The 19864-nt window shown below is 46.8% G+C and overlaps 1 protein-coding gene across 4 annotated transcripts in view; it reads left to right on the top strand.

Annotated features, from left to right (window-relative positions):
- The window catches only part of PTPRA (protein tyrosine phosphatase receptor type A), a 208324-nt gene that overhangs the window by 54751 nt on the left and 133709 nt on the right, over window positions 1–19864 (top strand). The window lies entirely within an intron of this gene.

Below are 19864 nucleotides of genomic sequence, written 5' to 3' on the forward strand. Positions count from 1 at the left end.
AGGCATACTCCGCTTTAAGGACACTCACTTTAAGTACACCCGCGAGTAAGTACATATCGCCCAATACTAAAACAGCAGCTCGCGCATGCGCCTGTCAGCACGTCCTGAACAGCAATACCGGCTCCCTACCTGCACCGAAGCTGTTCGCAAGCGGGGAGACTATAAAGCCTGTTACAAATGCGTTATTTACATCAGTTATGTACTTATATGAGTCTTGCAGTACAGTACATGCATCATTAAGTGGGAAAAAGGCAATGCTTCACTTTAAGTACATTTTCGCTTTACATACATGCTCCGGTCCCATTGCGTACGTTAATGCGGGGTATGCCTGTATATGTTATTTGTGTTCTGCTGCCTGTACGCAGACCGAAACGATGGAACTTTCCAAACTTGGTTGGCACAAAATCAAGCCATAGGTTTTGTAATTGACTGATCTGAGCGGGACTTGAGGGTGCTTAGTATTAAAGGTCTCTCTGGCAGTAAAAAGGTTACTCCGTTTTATAACTTGGTCATTATATTAAAAATAAAGACCCATTTGTCTTTTAATCCCACTCCTTTAAACCGATCAAAGCTTCCAACAAAAGCACAGGAAACGCGATCATTTTCTTTTGTTGGCACGAGACAAAAAAATCGAGAGCGTCTACAGAAGACGAAACCCCCCTAATTACATGCATGGGTAACCAGACGAGGCCTGATCGCCGGGTAATTGTTTTATTCCACTCCAGTTAGACTAATTATTATTGCTGTTCATTTCTCTTGTTACATTGCGGTCTGAATTCCTCATTTTAAGGTAGTTAATTTTGTTGTCCGTTCTGCAGAGTGATGGAGAATAGAGAATTATTTTCTTTTAGTGATGTTGTTTAATTAAAGAGAGTTGGTATCCAAAAATAAAAAAAATCGGGCCGGGGCGTAATCGCCGCCATTAAAGCCGGATCTGTCATCATTCTGTTTTCAAGTCATTTTGCACAGCGCTGCTGGGTTTTTGTTTTTATTAAAGCAAGCGCTCTTGGTTATCATGTTGTTCAATCCAATTGTGTTTGACTTAAAGCACTGAATAATAACATATGTCCTGGATCAAAGGCAAAGAGTGAATGGGAGGAAGTACTTCTTAAGGGCGGTGGGGTGGGTACATGGACTCGCCTGCCACCTGGGGTGGTCGGGGCTAATACAAGCAGGGAATTCCAACATGCTTGGTGTAGGCATGAGCATCCTAAATACAAAAGGTCAAGGATCAAATGTATTTATAAAATGTTCTACCAGGAAGTAATACATTGAGAGTTACCGCTCGTTTTCAAGTATGTCCTGGGCACAGCGTTATGATGACAAATACATGGTTGCATTAGATGTACAGGGTTGTTATACATTATATATAAATAGGGTCTGAAGTCTTACAGCAGACCGGTAAATGAGCAATGGGGTTCTTATCTACTGTTAAATGCCATGTTTCTATGGAAAGACCACATTTCTTTTTTTAAGAACTCGGAAATGATGTAAAAATATGGCACTAATGTTGTGTATGCATAATGTAGTATTTTTAACTGCGGCACTTCCGTCTCCCTGGACACCCCGATTTTGCTGAGATTTCATTTTGTACCTTTTTGCCAGTGCTCTCAAGGAAAAACAAAGATGGCTGTGGGGTCACCCAATCAGAAGGTGCATTGTCGCCTCCCCATTGCCACAGCATTCTTTTGGCTCCCCGAGGTGAGGCTGACCCTACTGACGTTCTTGTTTTCCACAGACAAGAAGTCTTGTAAGGGATTTCAAAATGAAATCCCAACAATTGAGAGTTTCAGCTTGGTGGCACCCCTTATTTCATATATGATTTGTATGCACATATATGTGATTTTCATGTACTTTTGTATATGATATTCATATTGCTGTGTGAACACATCACCGGGGGTTTAACACTTCACACACCAGAGGCTACATCTTTGCAAACTCACTGGATTTATACATATAGGATTATTTTTTCACACCTAATCACATTGTAAAGGTGATTTGTTTACTATAAAAAATTAAATGGATTACGTTGCTATTGTGTGAAATACCACTTTAAGATATAACTATTAGTGCACTAGTATTGTGAAAGTGTTTGGTTAATTTGACGCTGATTAGTAGCTCTCTTTGATATATAGGCATACACGCACTCACATGTATGCACGCACACATATACGTACATACACATATACAGACAGTCCTCGGTTATCCGCCGGAATCCGTCCCGCAAACCGCTGTACGATTCCGGATCGTGTGTGTGTGTTTATATATACACACACACACACACACACACACACACACACACACACACACACACACACACACACACACACACACACACACACACACACACACACACACACACACACACACACACACACACACACCTTTATCTAGCCTAGAAAATGAGCAGAATTTAGTAGTTGATATAACCCAATGAACCATATCCAAGTTGTGCAAAGTGCAATTTACCACAGTAATACATATGATCTTCCACTTGGCTTAGGAATGGATCCATATATTGCATGTGATTCTGGCTACATCTCAGCCGTATTAAATGCATAAAGTGTTGGAAGTGCACATTGACATGAACATGTACGAGCGCCACATCAACCAGTGGAGTACTTGTTGATGCAAGCAAGATGAGGACCGACATGGTGACACCTGGTCACCACACATTTTCTCAGCAACAATTGAATTGTTCAATACATTAGATTGGGAAGAAATTGTCAGTTGAATTTCCCATTGCTCTAGTTGCACAACTGAATTGGTGGTCACCGATTGATAAGAAAGCACCTGCCTTTCTCTGGGAATCCTCTTAGTTTGACGTAAGAAAAGAGGGGCTTTGATTGTACATATCTTGTTACAATAGCCGGGAAAGGATATATAGCTGGGCGTGAAATAGTAGTTGGCCTTCTGCCAATGGCAGGCCAAATATTGTCCCTTTCAGGCTAAGCTGCCCTGCTATCTCACCCCGTAAAGGTGATTCCATGACCTGGGAAATTGAAAGAACATGAAACTCCAACGCCACTGATGTAATAATAAGTCAATGAGGAGCATTGTTCATAGTGTATTCTGCCACAATAAGGCCTCACTGGAGGCCTGCAGAGGAGGTACCAGAACATCGTAAGCACACCGGACATGCTGTAATCACAGGTGTTCATGAGGGACCTACAGTAAAAGAATACTAGACATTGTTATCAGGAGAGCGTAGATCCCCAGGGTTAAGTAAGATTTCATGCAGTGGTTTTCATTCCTTTAAAGCAGGAATCCATGTTGCTTGTTTATTTGTTTTTGGCCTGTGTCTGGCTCCTGAAATCTCAGCCATGTTTACCGCCGGTGGACCTAACATGACTCCAGGGCCATACTTGCTCTGGCAGCCTAAAAGAAAGCTGCACCGTTAACTCCCGATGACCCTGTGAAAAATTGGTTATCTCCATCTGCTGTCACTTACAGTGCTCGTATTGAGCGGCATCTCTTCCGTTCAACTGCTAAATTACACGGCAAACATGGATTAAATGAGAATTGGTTTCCGTGTTTTCTTCTGTACTTTAACCTTGCGGTGAGTTGCCTGCTCGTCTGACAAATGTACAGTAGGGGTGGCTAACTCCCGTCCTCAAGGACCACCAATACGTTGGGTATTGGGGATATCCCTGCTTCAGCACAGTTGACTCAATCGGTGGCTAAATTGTAGACTGAGCAGATCTCCCCCAACATGGTTGGAATCAGGGGTGTCTTCCAAAGCTGAATCCCTCAACAAGAATGGTGTTCATGGAACAATAGCCAGGAGGAAGCCAGTACTCTCAAAAAACAACATTGCTGCCCATCGGAAGTTCGCCAAAGAGCACATAGATGATCCACAAGATTCTGGAACAATGTTCTCTTGATCTTTTTGGCCTCAATGAGAAACGTTATGTTTGGCGAAAAACCACACACTGCGATCGAACAGAAAACCTCATCCCAACCGTCAAGCATGGTGATGGGAGTGTGATAGTTTGGGGCTGCTCTGCCGCCTCAGGACCTGGCGTTTGCCATCATTGACACAGCCATGAACACATTGTATCAGAAGATTCTAGAGGAGAATGTCAGGCCCACCCGTCTGTGAGCTGAAGCGAAAATGAGGCATGCAGCCATGATCCTAAACATACAAGCAGATCTACAAAAGAATGGTTGCAGAAGAAGTAGTTCTGCATTTTAGAATGGCCTAGTCACAGTCCGGACCTAAACCCCATCGAAATGTTGTGGCAGGACCTGAAGTGAGCTGTCCATGCAAGGAAGCCCTCAAATGTCACAGAGTTGAAGCAGTTCTGTAAGGAGGAATGACCCAGCAGTTACAGGAAACACTTAGTTTAAGTTATTGCTGCTCAAAGGGAAATGAATTTAAAGGGTCACATACTTTTTCACACATGGATATTGGATCTTGAGTTGTGGATAAATAATTGTTGAAAAGGTATCATGTTTGTGTGCCATTTGTTTGATCAGGTTATCTGTATCTATTATTAGGACTTGGATTAAGATCTAATAACATTTTAGGTCTGAAATATGAAAAATATGTAAAAATCTTAAGTGGCTCACAAACGTTTTCTCGCCACTCTATCTCTTGTGGCTCTATTAAGAGATATAACAGTCTACCTGCAGGAGCAGATTCTGAGCCATATTTACTAGCCCACCTGCTGCTGCTATTCTTATAGTACAGGGGCGGCTAACTCCAGTTCTCAACGGTCACCAACTGGTCCGGTTTGCAGGATATCCCTGCTTCAGCACAGATGGCTGTCATTAACTGAGCCACTGATGGAGTCACCTGTGCTGAAGCACGGATATCATGAAAACCTGACCAGTTGCTGGCTCTTGAGAACTGGAGTTGGACACCCATGTTGTAGTATAACTAAAACCCTTTGAAATAGTCTAAAGAGGCCCTCCCCCCTTTTTTAACAGGACCTGCCTTTTATTGTTTAGCAGCATGGTGACCCATGTCTGACCCATGGTCTTGATGGTCTTGATGGTCATTGCCCAATTTGAAGACAACATTTACACATTTCCAAATCCCAAAAGGGCGTTGAACTTGGAAGAAACGCTGTCACGGAGCAGTGCCGCTGTCGCGGAGCAGTGCCGCTGTCACGCAGCAGTGCCGCTGTCGCGGAGCAGTGCCGCTGTCGCGGAGCAGTGCCGCTGTCGCGGAGCAGCGCCGCTGTCGCGGAGCAGCGCCGCTGTCGCGGAGCAGCGCCACTTTGCTGGCACGAGAGAAACAAGAATGTGTACTCATTGCTTTCATCCCATTCACAAATTCATTTTCCAGTCCTGTAGTTTTTACACGAGGAGGTTGGTTTAGAAAGATGTTCTGCCACAAGCAGCATGGCTGCCTCAGGCCTCCACAGGAGGAGTTGCCTCCATTTAACTCCCCCCCCCCCCCCCCCAACCTCCTACATCCGACTGCTGATTGGGTCACAAAGTGGGCGGTTATGAGAAAAGACTGTACGGTGCTCAAAATAATCAGGCTTCCAAAAACCAATTATTTTTCATTACTACACAAAGTGGCAGGTCCTGATTATAAGGGTGGCGGGTCCTGATTATAAGGAGTATAGTTTAAACTTAACTTTATAAAAAAACTAAAAACACACACAGCCTTATCATCGTACCAATACTTACACACTGTGTGTGTGTGTGTGTGTGTGTATAGATAGACATACATAAATCATAATTAAATATCAATGGGCCTGGGTCTAAACTTCAGCCCTGTGTCCTGATTAAAAAGCCGCTGACTGACTTGTACAGATTTTAGGGACCGCTACTGACAGCCTAAGAATCTCTCACATGTATGATTTGCAGTAATATAGGTATTTTATTGTCTCAATGAAGGGATCCCCTGTAGCATGGCTACCCTTGTTTCGAAAAAACTAAAACATTATTACTGGAACCACTGGCATTAAAGGGTTTACGCGGAACCGCAGCGTAGTCGGTGGGCGTAAGAAGCGTTACAATAAACCTTTTGTTAATGTTTATAGTAAAATGGGCAAAATAAAAAGCGTTTCCTGCATTTTAACCGGTAGCCGCACATTTCCTGGCAGTTAAAGTTTTGGTCTGTAACGGCTCCTCTAGACATATTATTTCCCGCTTCTTAAAAAAGATTTATTGCCCAATTTCTTTCAGGCTGGCACAGTGCATTAGCTCTGATACAGGTATTAAAACTGCAACCAGTCCTGCCTCCTGGGTGAGTGAAAATATGTTATAGGGGGGAAAAGGTCAGGAATGTGGCAATGCCGATGATGCAGACTATTTTTAACCTTGAAAACCTTCTCTATCTCTTATTTTTGGTCCGTTTTATTTAATGTAACATTAAGCAGTAATTCATGCACGTCCAAAAGTATTAATGAAATGGCGCCCATTAGTCCTGGATGACGAGCCATCTTATCGTGGCGACGTGATTGGAAGCACCTTGCAGAATGAATATATGTTGACGGACCTCACCAATTATTGGCCTGTCGGCATGAATTCTGCACTGTATGGCAGACATCGGATTCTCCTCCGGTCCTACCAGGCACCTGGCTCCTGTTTTCCTCCATAAATCTCAACTCTAGTGATTTACCGGCTCCCCTCCTGCTCTTCTCAGGGCTGCCTTCTCTCTGTCCCATGTGTTCCCTTATACAGCTGTCCATTTTCAAGACCCAACTGAAGACTTTCCAGTGTAATGACATAACCCATTGCATACGCTCTTGACCGTGGCCTACCACATTGTCATTTCCAGGTACTCCTGTCTGTGTACCGCCCGATGTACCAGTTTGGTTGTGAGCAACTCTTATCTCCCATTACTTACTTTCATGTAGTGTGTGCACTTTGTTATATGTATATTATTCTTTCCTGTGGAATATCTTATCTCTGTATAGCGCTTAATTCATGGTGAGGGGCTAAAAATACAACGTGCCAAGTAGGTAGAGTTTAACAATTATACTCAAGAACCAAAACAGGAAAGAATACAAATGAAAGTATATTTAAATACTTTTGTTTTAAAATTGTATTGGAAACATTTTGTTATACCATGTAAATTGAGACTCGGTAGCTATTGTAGTCCGCTTTTAGCCATGATGCAGGGTAAAAACCCGCTCTCTACCAGCTGGTTAAAGTCTTTCATACTGATACTAGTTTTATTAGATTGTATTTTTATTTATTGGCGTGTTTTTGCAAATAGTTGTGTTTGGGCATAAGCGGTGTGTACTTTTAAGTACGTTTTGTTTAGAGTGCCAAGATCTGTGGGTATGTGATCGCTACAGATGTGTCTGGGCAGAATTGTATGCAAACACTTAATTATTCACCAAAGATGCCATAGCATATCCACGTGTTCACACAGGTTCCACAAACCTTTTCTAGGCGGCAAAATAGGGATTTCTAAGATCAATCTTTGAAAGCCGCCAATAGGCATGTTGTCAAGTATTATTTAGTTAACCAAGCTCGAATGATCCTTTTATAAGACAACTTGTTTATATAAGGTGTTGCCCGGCATACCTGCCCTGCTGGTGGCTTTTGAGGTTTAAGTTGTGGTTTCTGCTCTAAAAAAATGATCTTGCAGTGTTTAAAGTGTAGTTATTCAGATTAATATAGTTTTGGCCAAGCAAACGATGCCAATGAACACTATGATTTTAGCATCACCCCTTTCTTTAGGGATATCCCTAGAGCTGTAACTTCTTTTAATAAAGTAGCCAAACATGAGTTGAACGCTTCAACATGGCCCTATACTGTATGCAGTTTCAATTCCTGCTTCCTTTTTTCCATTCGCTCATGATACACATTGCGAATGAGGCACTGATGGGAGTGGGGCGTTCACATGACCAAGCAGTGGCATCCCAGGACACTGCGGAAGCTCTGCTCTTGCCAGGTATGGGGGCAGTGAGTTAGAGATGCGGGTGGCCAGATATGGGTGACGGACGGTTCTCCGATGTAAGGGGAGGCGGCTGTCTCAAAATACTTCTTCAAAAGTATCAGACTTGCAACGTATGTACATTTTCATGCTGATTGGAGTTGGTGCAGGGCTGTAGTGCCTGTTTTGTTGTTGAAGTGGGTAGCTTTTTTATGAGTTGTGCTAACGAGAAGTGGCTTCATTGATGATGTGCGCACCGAGCCTCAATATCCTAAAAAGTGGGGAGCTCACGACCACATCAGTGCTGATGCCATCGCTAATACTATTGCTGCCATTACAGTAGGTGTTCCCCAATAGCCCTGCAGTATACACCGTTCTATATAGGATTAGGGGGCCCTCGCGGACAGAATCCTGGAGTATTACTTTTACTGAGACACAAGGTGATGTGATGTGCCCAGTCAGAGCAGTGCAGTCCCAACCAGACTTTGCCACTATAGATGGTTACTGCCTCCTCCCTTATGTTGTAGGGGCTTTTAGGATTGCTGAGTGATGATGTTATTTCAGTGACCAGGAATTAACCTCTTTTTTTTTTTTTTTATACGGGAGGGATTTTCAGCACAGGGATCACTGACACAATTACAACACTAATTGGTAACACGCCTCTCTTCCCCAAATGTATATATATATAAAAAAAAAAATACTTTAGATCTTTATATATAAAATTTTTTTTTGTTTTTAAATGTGTGGGATTCTTTAAACGTCACTGCTCAATTTTCATCCTCAGTTGCAGAGTTCGTAACGGTTTTACGTCTTGGTGATGGGACAGGGGGACTCTTTCTCCTCCCCCCCAACTAAAAAACAATGATTTTTGTACATTGTGACGTATTATTAGCTGGCCTGAATAAGAATTACATTATGAACTATTCCAAGAGTTAATGTTTCGGGAACCACTGGGTACCGGGAATTTATCCCCGGAGAAACCTACGATTGAATGGTGGGAGAAAATAAGAGGTTAAAAATATATATTTAAAAAAAAATAATTGAGCAGCTTGGATTGCCGCTTTTTGTACGTTTTGAATTTGAGAAATGTTTCTAACAGAGAATGCACCTACACAAATCCCACTCCTAATGCAGGCAGCAAGGTCAGTGTGTATCAGTGTGTACAGGACGTGTGCCCACCCAGGCAGCAAGGTCAGTGTGTATCAGTGTGTACAGGACGTGTGCCCACCCAAGCAGCCGGCTCTGTTACCTCCTGAATGGTAACAGTTTTTGCAAGCTTAGAGGCCATTTATTGTGTTTAATCAAATAGTTTTATTTGTGACTGATACATTTCCCCCGAGCTGGCAGGGAAATTTTTCTCTTAACCCTCTAGAGCCAGGACTCCTCCGGCACATGGCATTGCTAGGTCAGATGGTGTTCATATATTCACTTTACACACGATCTTCCTTAGAGAACAAGCGAAAAGCCCATCAGGAACACCCGGAATGTCAGATCCACCCCATGACTTGGTAGCTAGTGGGCACTAGGGCGGCTACAGATGAAGCTTCCTGCATTGGATATAGCTGTGGTCTGCTTGTCTTAACTGTGCGTGTCTTATATCTCGGCCTGTTTGTCTGCCTGCCTGTCGATCCTTCTGCCTGTCTGTCTCTCTCTCTCTTTCCATTACGACGGTGTGTATTATAAACCAGATCCATTCTGGGAACTGTCCCATTCTGGAAACTGTCCCAAGTGTGCGATTTTTGTTTTGTGTCTCTGTAAACATAACCACGGATTGCTGAACTCAGACATATTCCTAACACAGTAACCTGCTGCAGAGGGTCTCAACTCCCAGCTCTCAAGATCCCCCAACAGGTCAGGTTTTTCAGGATATCACTGCTTCAGCACAGTTGGCTCAATCAGTGTCTGTCTGATTAAGCCAACTGTGCTGAAGCAGTGATATCCTGAAAAACCTGACCTGTTGGTGACAGTTGAGGACTGTAGTTTGCCACCTCTAGTTTAGCGGTTTTTCCTTGTGCATTTCTGCTGCTGCCTTGTTTGACACCCGGGGCGGTTATTCTTGGATCGAACTTGCCTGGAAGAACTGTTCTCTGCTCGCTGAACACCAATATATTTACTTCCCCCCCCCCCCCCCCTCCCATGATAAATTATGTCCGTTGCAAGGCTGCCAAACAAATAAACAGGCGAAAACGCTGCAAATAAATAAAATTTTGGTAGAAAATGAAATGGTCGGAAGCAGCTGATCACGGATCACTGTAACTACGCCATTCTTCAGTGTGTTTCTTAGGTGAGTGTATTACTGAAAAAGTATATTGTGAGGTAAATAGAATCAGTATACCCTGGTGCCGGATCCGAAGAGCCTGCAATCTTTTTGTGGTGCCTTCAGGACAGAGCGCATTCGCTACCCTTTAACTCTCCCACTGCGCAGGGGTTAATGAAAGTGTCCCCATTTTGTAGAGTTAGTTTCCCAATAGAGATGGACGAAACAGTCACTCTGTTCCACAGATTTCTGGCACTGGTCTTGCCAAAATCCAATCTGCACACTGGAATCCGAAGGCGAATTGGGCACTAGAACAATTTAACTGGATACCACCGCGTCCACCATTTGGACTGGACGGAATCCACTATGGGATTTTGTCCGGAATTCCTACAAATCCGGTGTTCGTGGGATTCCGAATCCCTGTAATATGACACTTGCTGGAGTGGAGGTTGTGGGGTCTATCTAATCTTGTTGGTCCTGACACCAGTACAGCATTCTCCACAAGGTGTTTTAGCTGTTAACTCAATATAGTTCCTATGGAAATCCTTTTAGGAAGTGTGGAATGCGAGTCATTTAAATATACTTTGTACCTCCAGGTCTCCCTATGTTATTTGAAAGTAGGTTTTTAGAGATCTATTTTATCTATCGATCCGATCTATCGAGAGACTATCAAAATAGGTCTCTGACTCCACCCAAAGCTACTGTTCGCTGTCATCTGCTTGCACAGTTGTTTGCTGGATGCTGAACATTCTCTTGAGCTGTGGTTTCCTGCGTCTTTTCTCTGGTAGAATTTGTGGTTCACTCTTTTTTGGGTTACTGAGTAGTGACGCTAAACAGATGCATGCATGTGAGGTAGGCAGCATAATACATCAAATCGGCTTTATTGGCATGACGAAAGAACATTTCAGTATTGCCAAAACGTGAATAATAAGGGGTGGGGGACAATGATTATACAAATACTAGGGGGTAGGGTATAATGGTTACACAGTACATTAATAATTATTGGGGGTAGGGTATAATGATTACAGGGTATATGGGTAACAGTTACACACAGGGATGTTAGGGTTAGTGGGCATCTCTCAGCCTGTGAAAGGTGCTGATATAGTGTGCAGCCAGTTCTGCTGTGGTTTCATCTTCTCCCAGGAGGATCGCTTTTTTTTTGGTTCTCTTCTATAATATTAAAGTTCTGGATAAGAGCTGTGAGTTTCTCCAGGTGGGCACTCCTCACTTCAGAGTATTGTGTGCAGCGCAGCAGGTACAGGCATACCCCGGTTTAAGGACACTCACTTTAAGTACACTCGCGAGTAAGTACATATCGCTCAATAGGAAAATGGCAGCTCACGCATGCGCCTGTCAGCACGTCCTGAACAGCAATACCGGCTCCCTACCTGTACCGAAGCTGTGCGCAAGCGGGGAGACTATAGAGCCTTTACACATGTGTTATTTACATCAGTTATGCACGTATATGACGATTGCCGTAAAGTTCATGCATCGATAAGTAGGAAGAAGGTAGTGCTTCACTTTAAGTACATTTTCGCTTTACATACATGCTCCAGTCCCATTGCGTACGTTAATGCGGGGTATGCCTGTAGTGTGTTTCATCTTCTACCTCTCCTAGCTCACATCGCTGGCACAGTCTCATCTCCTGGGGCTTCCAGTTCTGTCTGTGTCTGCCTGTTTCTTTCTCCAGGCTGTGGGCACTCATTCTGTACTGGCCCAAGGTCTGTCTGCTTTGGGTCATGTACCTTCAGTAGGTAGGGTGCCAGAGTGTATTCTCTCTGTAGTCTGGTATAGGTCTCCAGCTTCTTTGAGCACAGGCTATCATTTTCCCACGTAGTCACATAATGCTTCTTCATTTCGTTGGCGGTTGAGTTGATTTGTTTTTTCGGCAGGTTGTTGATCTGTGTGGGGTTTTGTCCTTGGGGTGAGAGGACAAGTTGTTTGATGGCACAGGGTTTAGTGAGGAGGTCTTGGCTTTGCATTGCTCTGTGGCAGGAAGACTGTGGCTGGCTGTTTAGGTGGTCACAGAATGTCTGCGCTCTTCTGTACAGTGAGCAGTAGAGGAAAGTGTCCCAGCTCAGTCCGGCATGCATTGTTTGATGTGCTCCTGTGTACTTGGAGAAGGTGTTTGCAGAATTCCAGATGCAGTATTTCGGTTGGGCTGATACTACAAAATGGGATATGTCACAGGGCCCCACACCTCGCTGCTATACAGAAGGATAGGTGTGATGATGCTGTTGAATATTTTCATCCAGATTCTTATTGGTGGTTTGAGGTGGTACATCTGTTTCCTTATTGCATAGAATGCTCTCCGGGCTTCTCCAGTGATTTTTGGCCAGGTTGAGGTTCCCTGATGAGCTGATTGTTAGACCAAGGTATGTGTAGCTCGCTGTCTGTTCCAGTGCATTGTCATTCAGTGTCAATTGCGATTTGGTTGGATATTTTTGAGATTTTTTTCTGGAATACCATTATTCTGTTTATTATTTTTTTTTTTCTAGGTTCACAGAGTGCCCAGGTCTGGCTGAATTTTTCTATTATTGCCAGTTTGTGTTGGAGGCCTTGTTCTGTTGGAGGGAGCAGGAGCAGGAGCAGATCATCTGCGTATAGTAGAGACTTAATCTCTGTTCCAGCCAAGTTAATATGTTGAAGGATTTCTTAGTGTTGGGGTCACTAGAGGTCGCGTGTGAAGGAAGGACAGGTCACTCCACATACTTTCACCATCTGCAAGGGATCTTTATCCTATTGTGTTACTGTTGAAGATTCGGGCTGTTAAATAATAAGGAATTTTGTGTACACAATTTCCAGATTTTTTTATTTTGTAATGTAATCTGTGCATATTTGTCAAATAACATTTGCAGGGTAATTTGATCTCTCGTTCACATTCTCTGGTTTGGTTTGAAACGCACACTGCATTGTGCGATATGTAGTCCACTTGATGCTAAGGCTGGGGCCATGGTACTGCAGACCGTGCAGTTGCGTCCGTACGCTGAGCGAACAGACTGCCTTAAGGCAGTGATCGCGTACATGCAGAGCGCGCAGGAGGGGTGCGCGTTGCGCAAGAAATCAGATGAAACTGATTTCTTGTTGCGACAGGCCGTTCACGTGAGCGCTACACCCAATGAGTGCTAACCACCCCTGTGACGCCCCTAGGAACGCCCCCCAGGGTCCGTCCACCATGGCCAGGGAAAGCAGTCGCGGGCGAAGGCACCATGGTCTCAGGCTTAGGCCGCGCTTATAGTGATGGCGACGCGACCGATGACGTCGCCACTGGTGAAAGTTGTAATTTGATTATTTAGCGACGTCGCTGGCGACAAGGCCAGTGACGTCACTAAAAGGGGCGGGCCGTGCAGTTTGATTGGTTTAGTGACAGTCACATGTGGCGACTGACCGGCATCAACATTTTTGGTCGCGCTTACTATAAGCACTTGCGACGGAGTCCATGTATTTGTTTCGGAGCGACGTCGCCGTTGCATGCAACTATAAGCGCAGCCATAGGCTGCGGTCCCAGTGGGGGGGTGGCGTGTGCACAGCGCTGCACCCGCACACGCGGTCCTGTGAGGGAGAGATTGTGACGGGAGGGTGCGTGGCGGGGAGGTTTGCGGGGGCGTGGCCATGACCTCACACGGCTGGTTCGCCCTCATTGGCTGAACCGCCGGCGGGGGCGTGGCCACGGCCACGTCGCAAGTTTCACACACAATTTTTTTTTGTGTGTGGAATCTTGCAGTACAGCGCGGCTGCTGAATGTGCGCCGACGCATGTACTCGGCCCTGAGTGACTGGGGGTCCGGTGCTTGCGCCGAGGTGTGCGCTGTGGCAGTCACTGGGACCGCAGCCGTAGGCTACGGCCCCAGTGTTATCTGCAGCATGCGCCTGGCGGCGCGTGCACAGTTGAAAGCCGCGTTGTGCTGTCTGTAGGGGAGCGATGGTTTGCGCGGGGGTGGGGCATATTTGTCCTTCCATTGGCTGTACGCTGACCACTTGATCACGGGAAGACAAAATTCTTGCCTTCTCTGCTGGCGTATGAGTCATCGCGCTTTGCGCGCCCACACACACGGCCTCTGGGGCCTGCCCCATAGAGGGCTGTCCTGTGTGGTGCCTGGCCTTAAAATAGCAGAAATATATACGTCCCAGTGCATAGGGATCCAAACCAGGTCAATTGGTAATATGTGTATGTATGTTGGTCCCTCGCCAATGTGTGCGCAGTGTATGTATATATCTATATCTCGAACGCACCAAGGGTAAGAATGAGTCATTGTAATATATAGAAAGTACATTTCAGAAGTTGACAAGCCGCTCGCCCGACACAGAGGTCCTGCTGTATGTAAGGTGATTTCACGCTGACCCTGTGAACTCGGTCTCCACATCAACCCGTGCGCATCTGGTCCTAGGCGGATGACTTCATTTCTGAAGCAAGACCTAGGTAGGGTGACAAGATTTACAAAAGTAAAAACTGGGACACATTAAAAAAAAATATTTATAAAACAAATGAAATAACCAACTGCGCCCCTTCTCCTTTGTCTCTCAGTCCCTCTCTGTCGCCCCTTCTCACACACACACCCCATTCTCTCTCCCCTCCCTCCATTCTCGTTCTCCCTCCATTCTCGTTCTCCCCCCATCCTCGTTCTCCCCCCATCCCTCCATTCTCGTTCTCCCCATCCCTCCATTCTTGTTCTACCCTTCCCTTTCTGTCTCTCCCCCATTCTCTGTGCGTCTCTCCCCCTCTCCCATTCTCTGTGCGTCTCTCCCCCTCTCCCATTCTCTGTGCGTCTCTCCCCCTCCCCCTTTCTCTGTGCGTCTCTCCATGCCATGCTGTCTCTCTCTACCCGTGCCACGCTGTGCCTATGTCTCTCTCCCCGTGGGGGGTGGGAGTGGTGTGTGCGTGTCCATTTTTCACCCTACCTTTCTCTGTGGAGCATGGGTGAGGGGAGTGAAGCCATCTTGAACTCTGGCTGCAGGCACTGTCTCACTGCTGGGGCCATGCTGACAATAACCCCGCCCCCACCCTCTGCAGCTAACCCCGCCCCCACCCTCTGCAGCTAGCCCCACCCCCACCCTCTGCAGTCAGACCCGGCCCTTGCTCTCCTCCCAGTATTCTCTGCTCTCTGTTGTTGCCCCCCCTGCTCTGATGGCCAAAATCAGGACAGCCACAAAAAAACGGGACATTTTACAGAATGTCGGGCAGCCGGGACAGGCATTAAAAAACCGGGACTGTCCCAGCTAAATCGGGACATCTGGTCACCCTAGACCTAGGACGTGAGACTCCTTCCCTTTAATGCGCTGCCTTTTCTTCTAGTTGTTTTTGATATCTGGCTGGTTCTCCTCGGTGAGTGAGCGGAGCCCTCGCACAACAACAATGGCGGCTTCCCTCCCCCCCCCCCCCCCCCAAAACGGTGTTGGAACTTATTCAGGATATATGGTCTAACGCAGGTGGAAGATTTCATTTATGTCTCTATTTATTGATCTATGAGAGGGAACAGAAATGTCAAGACACTGCCGCTCCCCGGCAGGTCTTCATGCCCGATGTGTCTTTGCGGTCATATTGCGACTGGCTGCTGTGGTGACTGAGAAGTCACTGCCGGATAGAGGGGGGGGAGGGTTCAGAGCGGGTGTTCAAAACGGGTGGTGGGGGGGGCGAGCGGTCCAGGACTCTGCCCACTCCTGCTCCAAGACTCTGCCCACTCCTGCTCTCAATTGTGTGTGTGTCTCTCTCAGTGTGTGTGTGTCTCTCTCTCGGTGTGTCTCTCTCTCTCTCTCTCTCGGTGTGTGTCTCTCTCTCTCGGTGTGTGTCTCTCTCTCTCGTGTGTGTCTCTCTCTCGTGTGTGTCTCTCTCCCTCGGTGTGTGTGTCTCTCTCCCTCGGTGTGTGTCTCTCTCTCACTCGGTGTGTGTCTCTCTCTGTGTGTGTGTCTGTGTGTGTCTCTCTCTCTCTCTCTGTGTATGTGTGTGTGTGTATGTGTATGTGTGTCTGTGTGTGTCTGTGTCTGTGTGTGTCTGTGTGTGTGTGTGTGTGTGTGTGTCTGTGTCCCCATCCCCCTGTCCTTTTTCTAACTTTGTTCCATTACAAATGTCTTTGCACAGGCCTAGGTTTACTCTAATTAGGTCAAAGAAAAATGTGTTGTCACCGGCTCGTTCGTTATTGTGGGGAAAAATAAAATAATGCATATTGTACAGATGCGCGTTAAATGGCAGACTTGGACATCCGCGTGAAAGTGACTGATTCCCCTGACAGTCACTTCACTGGGGGAATCCGACGCGCACCAACAAATATCACCATTATCTACCCCAGACTGGCGTTGGGCCTGTCGTACCTATGTATATAATGGCCACTACATACGGTACATCTGCACGATAAGACTATACAGGCATACCCCGCTTTAAGGACACTCACTTTAAGTACACTCGCGAGTAAGTACATATCGCTCAATAGGCAAATGGCAGCTCACGCATGCGCCTGTCAGCACGTCCTGAACAGGAATACCAGCTCCCTACCTGTACCGAAGCTGTGCGCAAGCGGGGAGACTATAGACCCTGTTACCCATGTGTTATTTACATCAGTTATGCACGTGTATGACGATTGCAGTACAGTACATGCATCGATAAGTGGGGAAAAAAGGGAGTGCTTCACTTTAAGTACATTTTCGCTTTACATACATGCTCCGGTCCCATTGCGTATGTTAATGCGGGGTATGCCTGTACAACCTGGCATAGGGGGTGAAATATGCTATTTTAACCCCTTAGTTGCCTAAGTGACTAGCTAGTCAAGATTAACCCGTCAATTAGACATTGTACACACAGCTTCCCTCGTTTTGCGAGCTTTATTATACCAGACGTATGACCCCGGGAGAAGCACTCCTTTGTGTGAGCCACAGAAAATATATAAGGTACATTTAAAAAAAAAAAAAAAACTTTTAAAAGTGCAGTGATTTATCTTAGCCATTAACAAATAAATAATTCTGCCTATATTACCAAATGCAGGCACCGAAGGAGACTATTTTAGATGTAGTGCATGAAAACCACACCACTTCTTCCCTGAAACCGTGGAATTTCTCCAGCATTGAAAAAAACGTTAGCAGCGGTGCCAAGGATCTGCTCAGCTTCATACAAAAGGTGCTTTATTTGGAAATTAAGCAATAATGCAGCACCAAAATAATAATACAATTCTGCTTTGAACGGGCTAATTATGTTCCTCCATATTAACCTGTTCAGTGCTGGTCTCCTACATGAGCGCACGCATTGTCTGGGATTTGCATAGTTGGGTAAAGCTTGGGAGAAACAATTTTTTTTCCCCCGTGTATTTTCGTGTCGAGAGGAAGCAGCCGTCCGTGCGGATCGCTCGCGTTTTTTAACATTTTATTTTCTGTCTTTGAAATATCCCCTCCTTTCCGACGCGGTTTTTATTCGAAAAATCTGGCGCTCTGTTCAGGAGGTATAAGCGTCTGAAAAATGAAGTGTCCGGTGTCACGGGAGACCAGGACTAGTACCAGGGATCCAGATCGCCAGACAGAACACGAGAGTTTATAAAATTTATTTACTGGAAGAACATATCCACAATTATACACGAGACACAAACATCGCACATACCCATCTGGGGGGTACCCTGCCTAACTAGTCGCAGGGACCTACTTGCAGAGATGTCCCCTGTTCTCTCTCTTTGCCCAGTGCCTGGAGGCCTGAGACCAGCACTGGATTGGACACTGCAGTTCTCCCTGTCACAGCAACACCTCTGACAGGCTGGGGCCATAGAGGGGGTAGCAGGGCTGAGGCGCGCTGACGCTTGCCTGCTGAAATCTTCGCGATTCCATGCCCATGCAGGCGAGCCAGCGGCCGCGATCGGAGGCAGGGGGAGACTGAGGGAGGTGGGGCGAGACTGAGGGAGATGGGGCAGTGACGTCGCTGGGCCAATCGCCTGTGACGCACCAACGTCACCGTGACGTTGACGCTGCTCTGATTGGATGTTTTCAGCCGACAGCGCTCTGAAAAACAGCTTGGCTGTCGACTGAAAAATCCAGCGCCTCAGCACGCCTGCGGACGCTCGCGTGAGCCCCCTCTAAAGACATCCTCATGGAGGATGCAGGGGCTCAGCGCGGAGCGTCCGCACAGCTCAGCGCGGCCTGTCCTTCTATGGACTCGGCCTAACTCTCTGCAGGCTCTATCTGCTAGGGGTCTCCTCCCCACCTTTTTATACACTTAAAACATAATATTGCAACACTCAGGGCCAGGTGCCGCCTACATGCCCAGGCCCTGATTGGTGGGTAGGAAGGTGCTGCCTACATGCCCAGGCCCTGATTGGTGGGTAGGAAGGTGCTGCCTACATGCCCAGGCCCTGATTGGTGGGTAGGAAGGTGCTGCCTACATGCCCAGGCCCTGATTGGTGGGTAGGAAGGTGCTGCCTACATGCCCAGGCCCTGATTGGTGGGTAGGAAGGTGCTGCCTACATGCCCAGGCCCTGATTGGTGGGTAGGAAGGTGCTGCCTACATGCCCAGGCCCTGATTGGTGGGTAGGAAGGTGCTGCCTACATGCCCAGGCCTTGATTGGTGGGTAGGAAGGTGCTGCCTACATGCCCAGGCCCTGATTGGTGGGTAGGAAGGTGCTGCCTACATGCCCAGGCCCTGATTGGTGGGTAGGAAGGTGCTGCCTACATGCCCAGGCCCTGATTGGTGGGTAGGAAGGTGCTGCCTACATGCCCAGGCCCTGATTGGTGGGTAGGAAGGTGCTGCCTACATGCCCAGGCCCTGATTGGTGGGTAGGAAGGTGCTGCCTACATGCCCAGGCCCTGATTGGTGGGTAGGAAGGTGCTGCCTACATGCCCAGGCCTTGATTGGTGGGTAGGAAGGTGCTGCCTACATGCCCAGGCCCTGATTGGTGGGTAGGAAGGTGCTGCCTACATGCCCAGGCCCTGATTGGTGGGTAGAACTGCAACATAACAAAGATACAAGAAATGGTCACAGACCTAGGGCCTCATGCAGAGAGCAGCGCAAAAAGTGAAAGCGGCATTAATTGGCGGATTCTGCCTTCAGAAAGGCAGAAACCGGCAAGTTTAAAAAAAAGCGCCATTTTTTTTTTTCCCCTTCAAATTCGCCGCGCGCCTGGAGAGTTTAAATTCTCTCCAGTTTTTTTCTCTGCCGTATGCAGAGAGCCGCGATCGCCATCTAGTGGCTGTTCGCGGCAAAAAAATGGCGCGATTTTCAACATTTTCCCTCTCCACCAAGCAGCTGGCGCTCCGCGGCCGGTGGAGAGGAAAAAAAAAAAAAAAAACGCGATTTTTTCCCCAGTAGTTTCAACAGCGCTAATAGCGCTAATAGCGCTGGTTGAAACTCTCCATATGCAGAAAGGCAGTTTTCTGCCCTTTCTGCATATGGACATAAAAACTCTCCAAAAAAGGTAAAATTTTTCCCCCTCTCCAATTCTGCATAGCGCTGCTCTCTGCATGAGGCCCCTAGTTGCAACAATTCTACTGCAAACATATTAACCCCCGATTCTTGAGGTGCTGGAACCAAGCAAAGACATACTTATATACATAATATACTAGCTGATATACCCGGCGTTGCCCGGGCATGGAAGGGCAGAGGGCATGGAGTGGAAGGGCGCGGGGGGGTCAAAGGGCAGGGAGGGGGGGGGGCAAAGGGCAGGGAAGGGGGGGCAAAGGGCAGGGCAGGGGGGGGGCAAAGGGCAGGGAGGGGGGGGCAAAGGACAGGGAGGGGAGGGACAAAGGGTAGGGGGAGGGAGGGCAGGGGGGCAAATGGCAGGGGGAGGGAGGGGGCAA

The sequence above is a fragment of the Ascaphus truei genome, chromosome 1 (assembly GCF_040206685.1).
Source record: "Ascaphus truei isolate aAscTru1 chromosome 1, aAscTru1.hap1, whole genome shotgun sequence".
NCBI classification, from domain to species: Eukaryota; Metazoa; Chordata; class Amphibia; order Anura; family Ascaphidae; genus Ascaphus; species Ascaphus truei.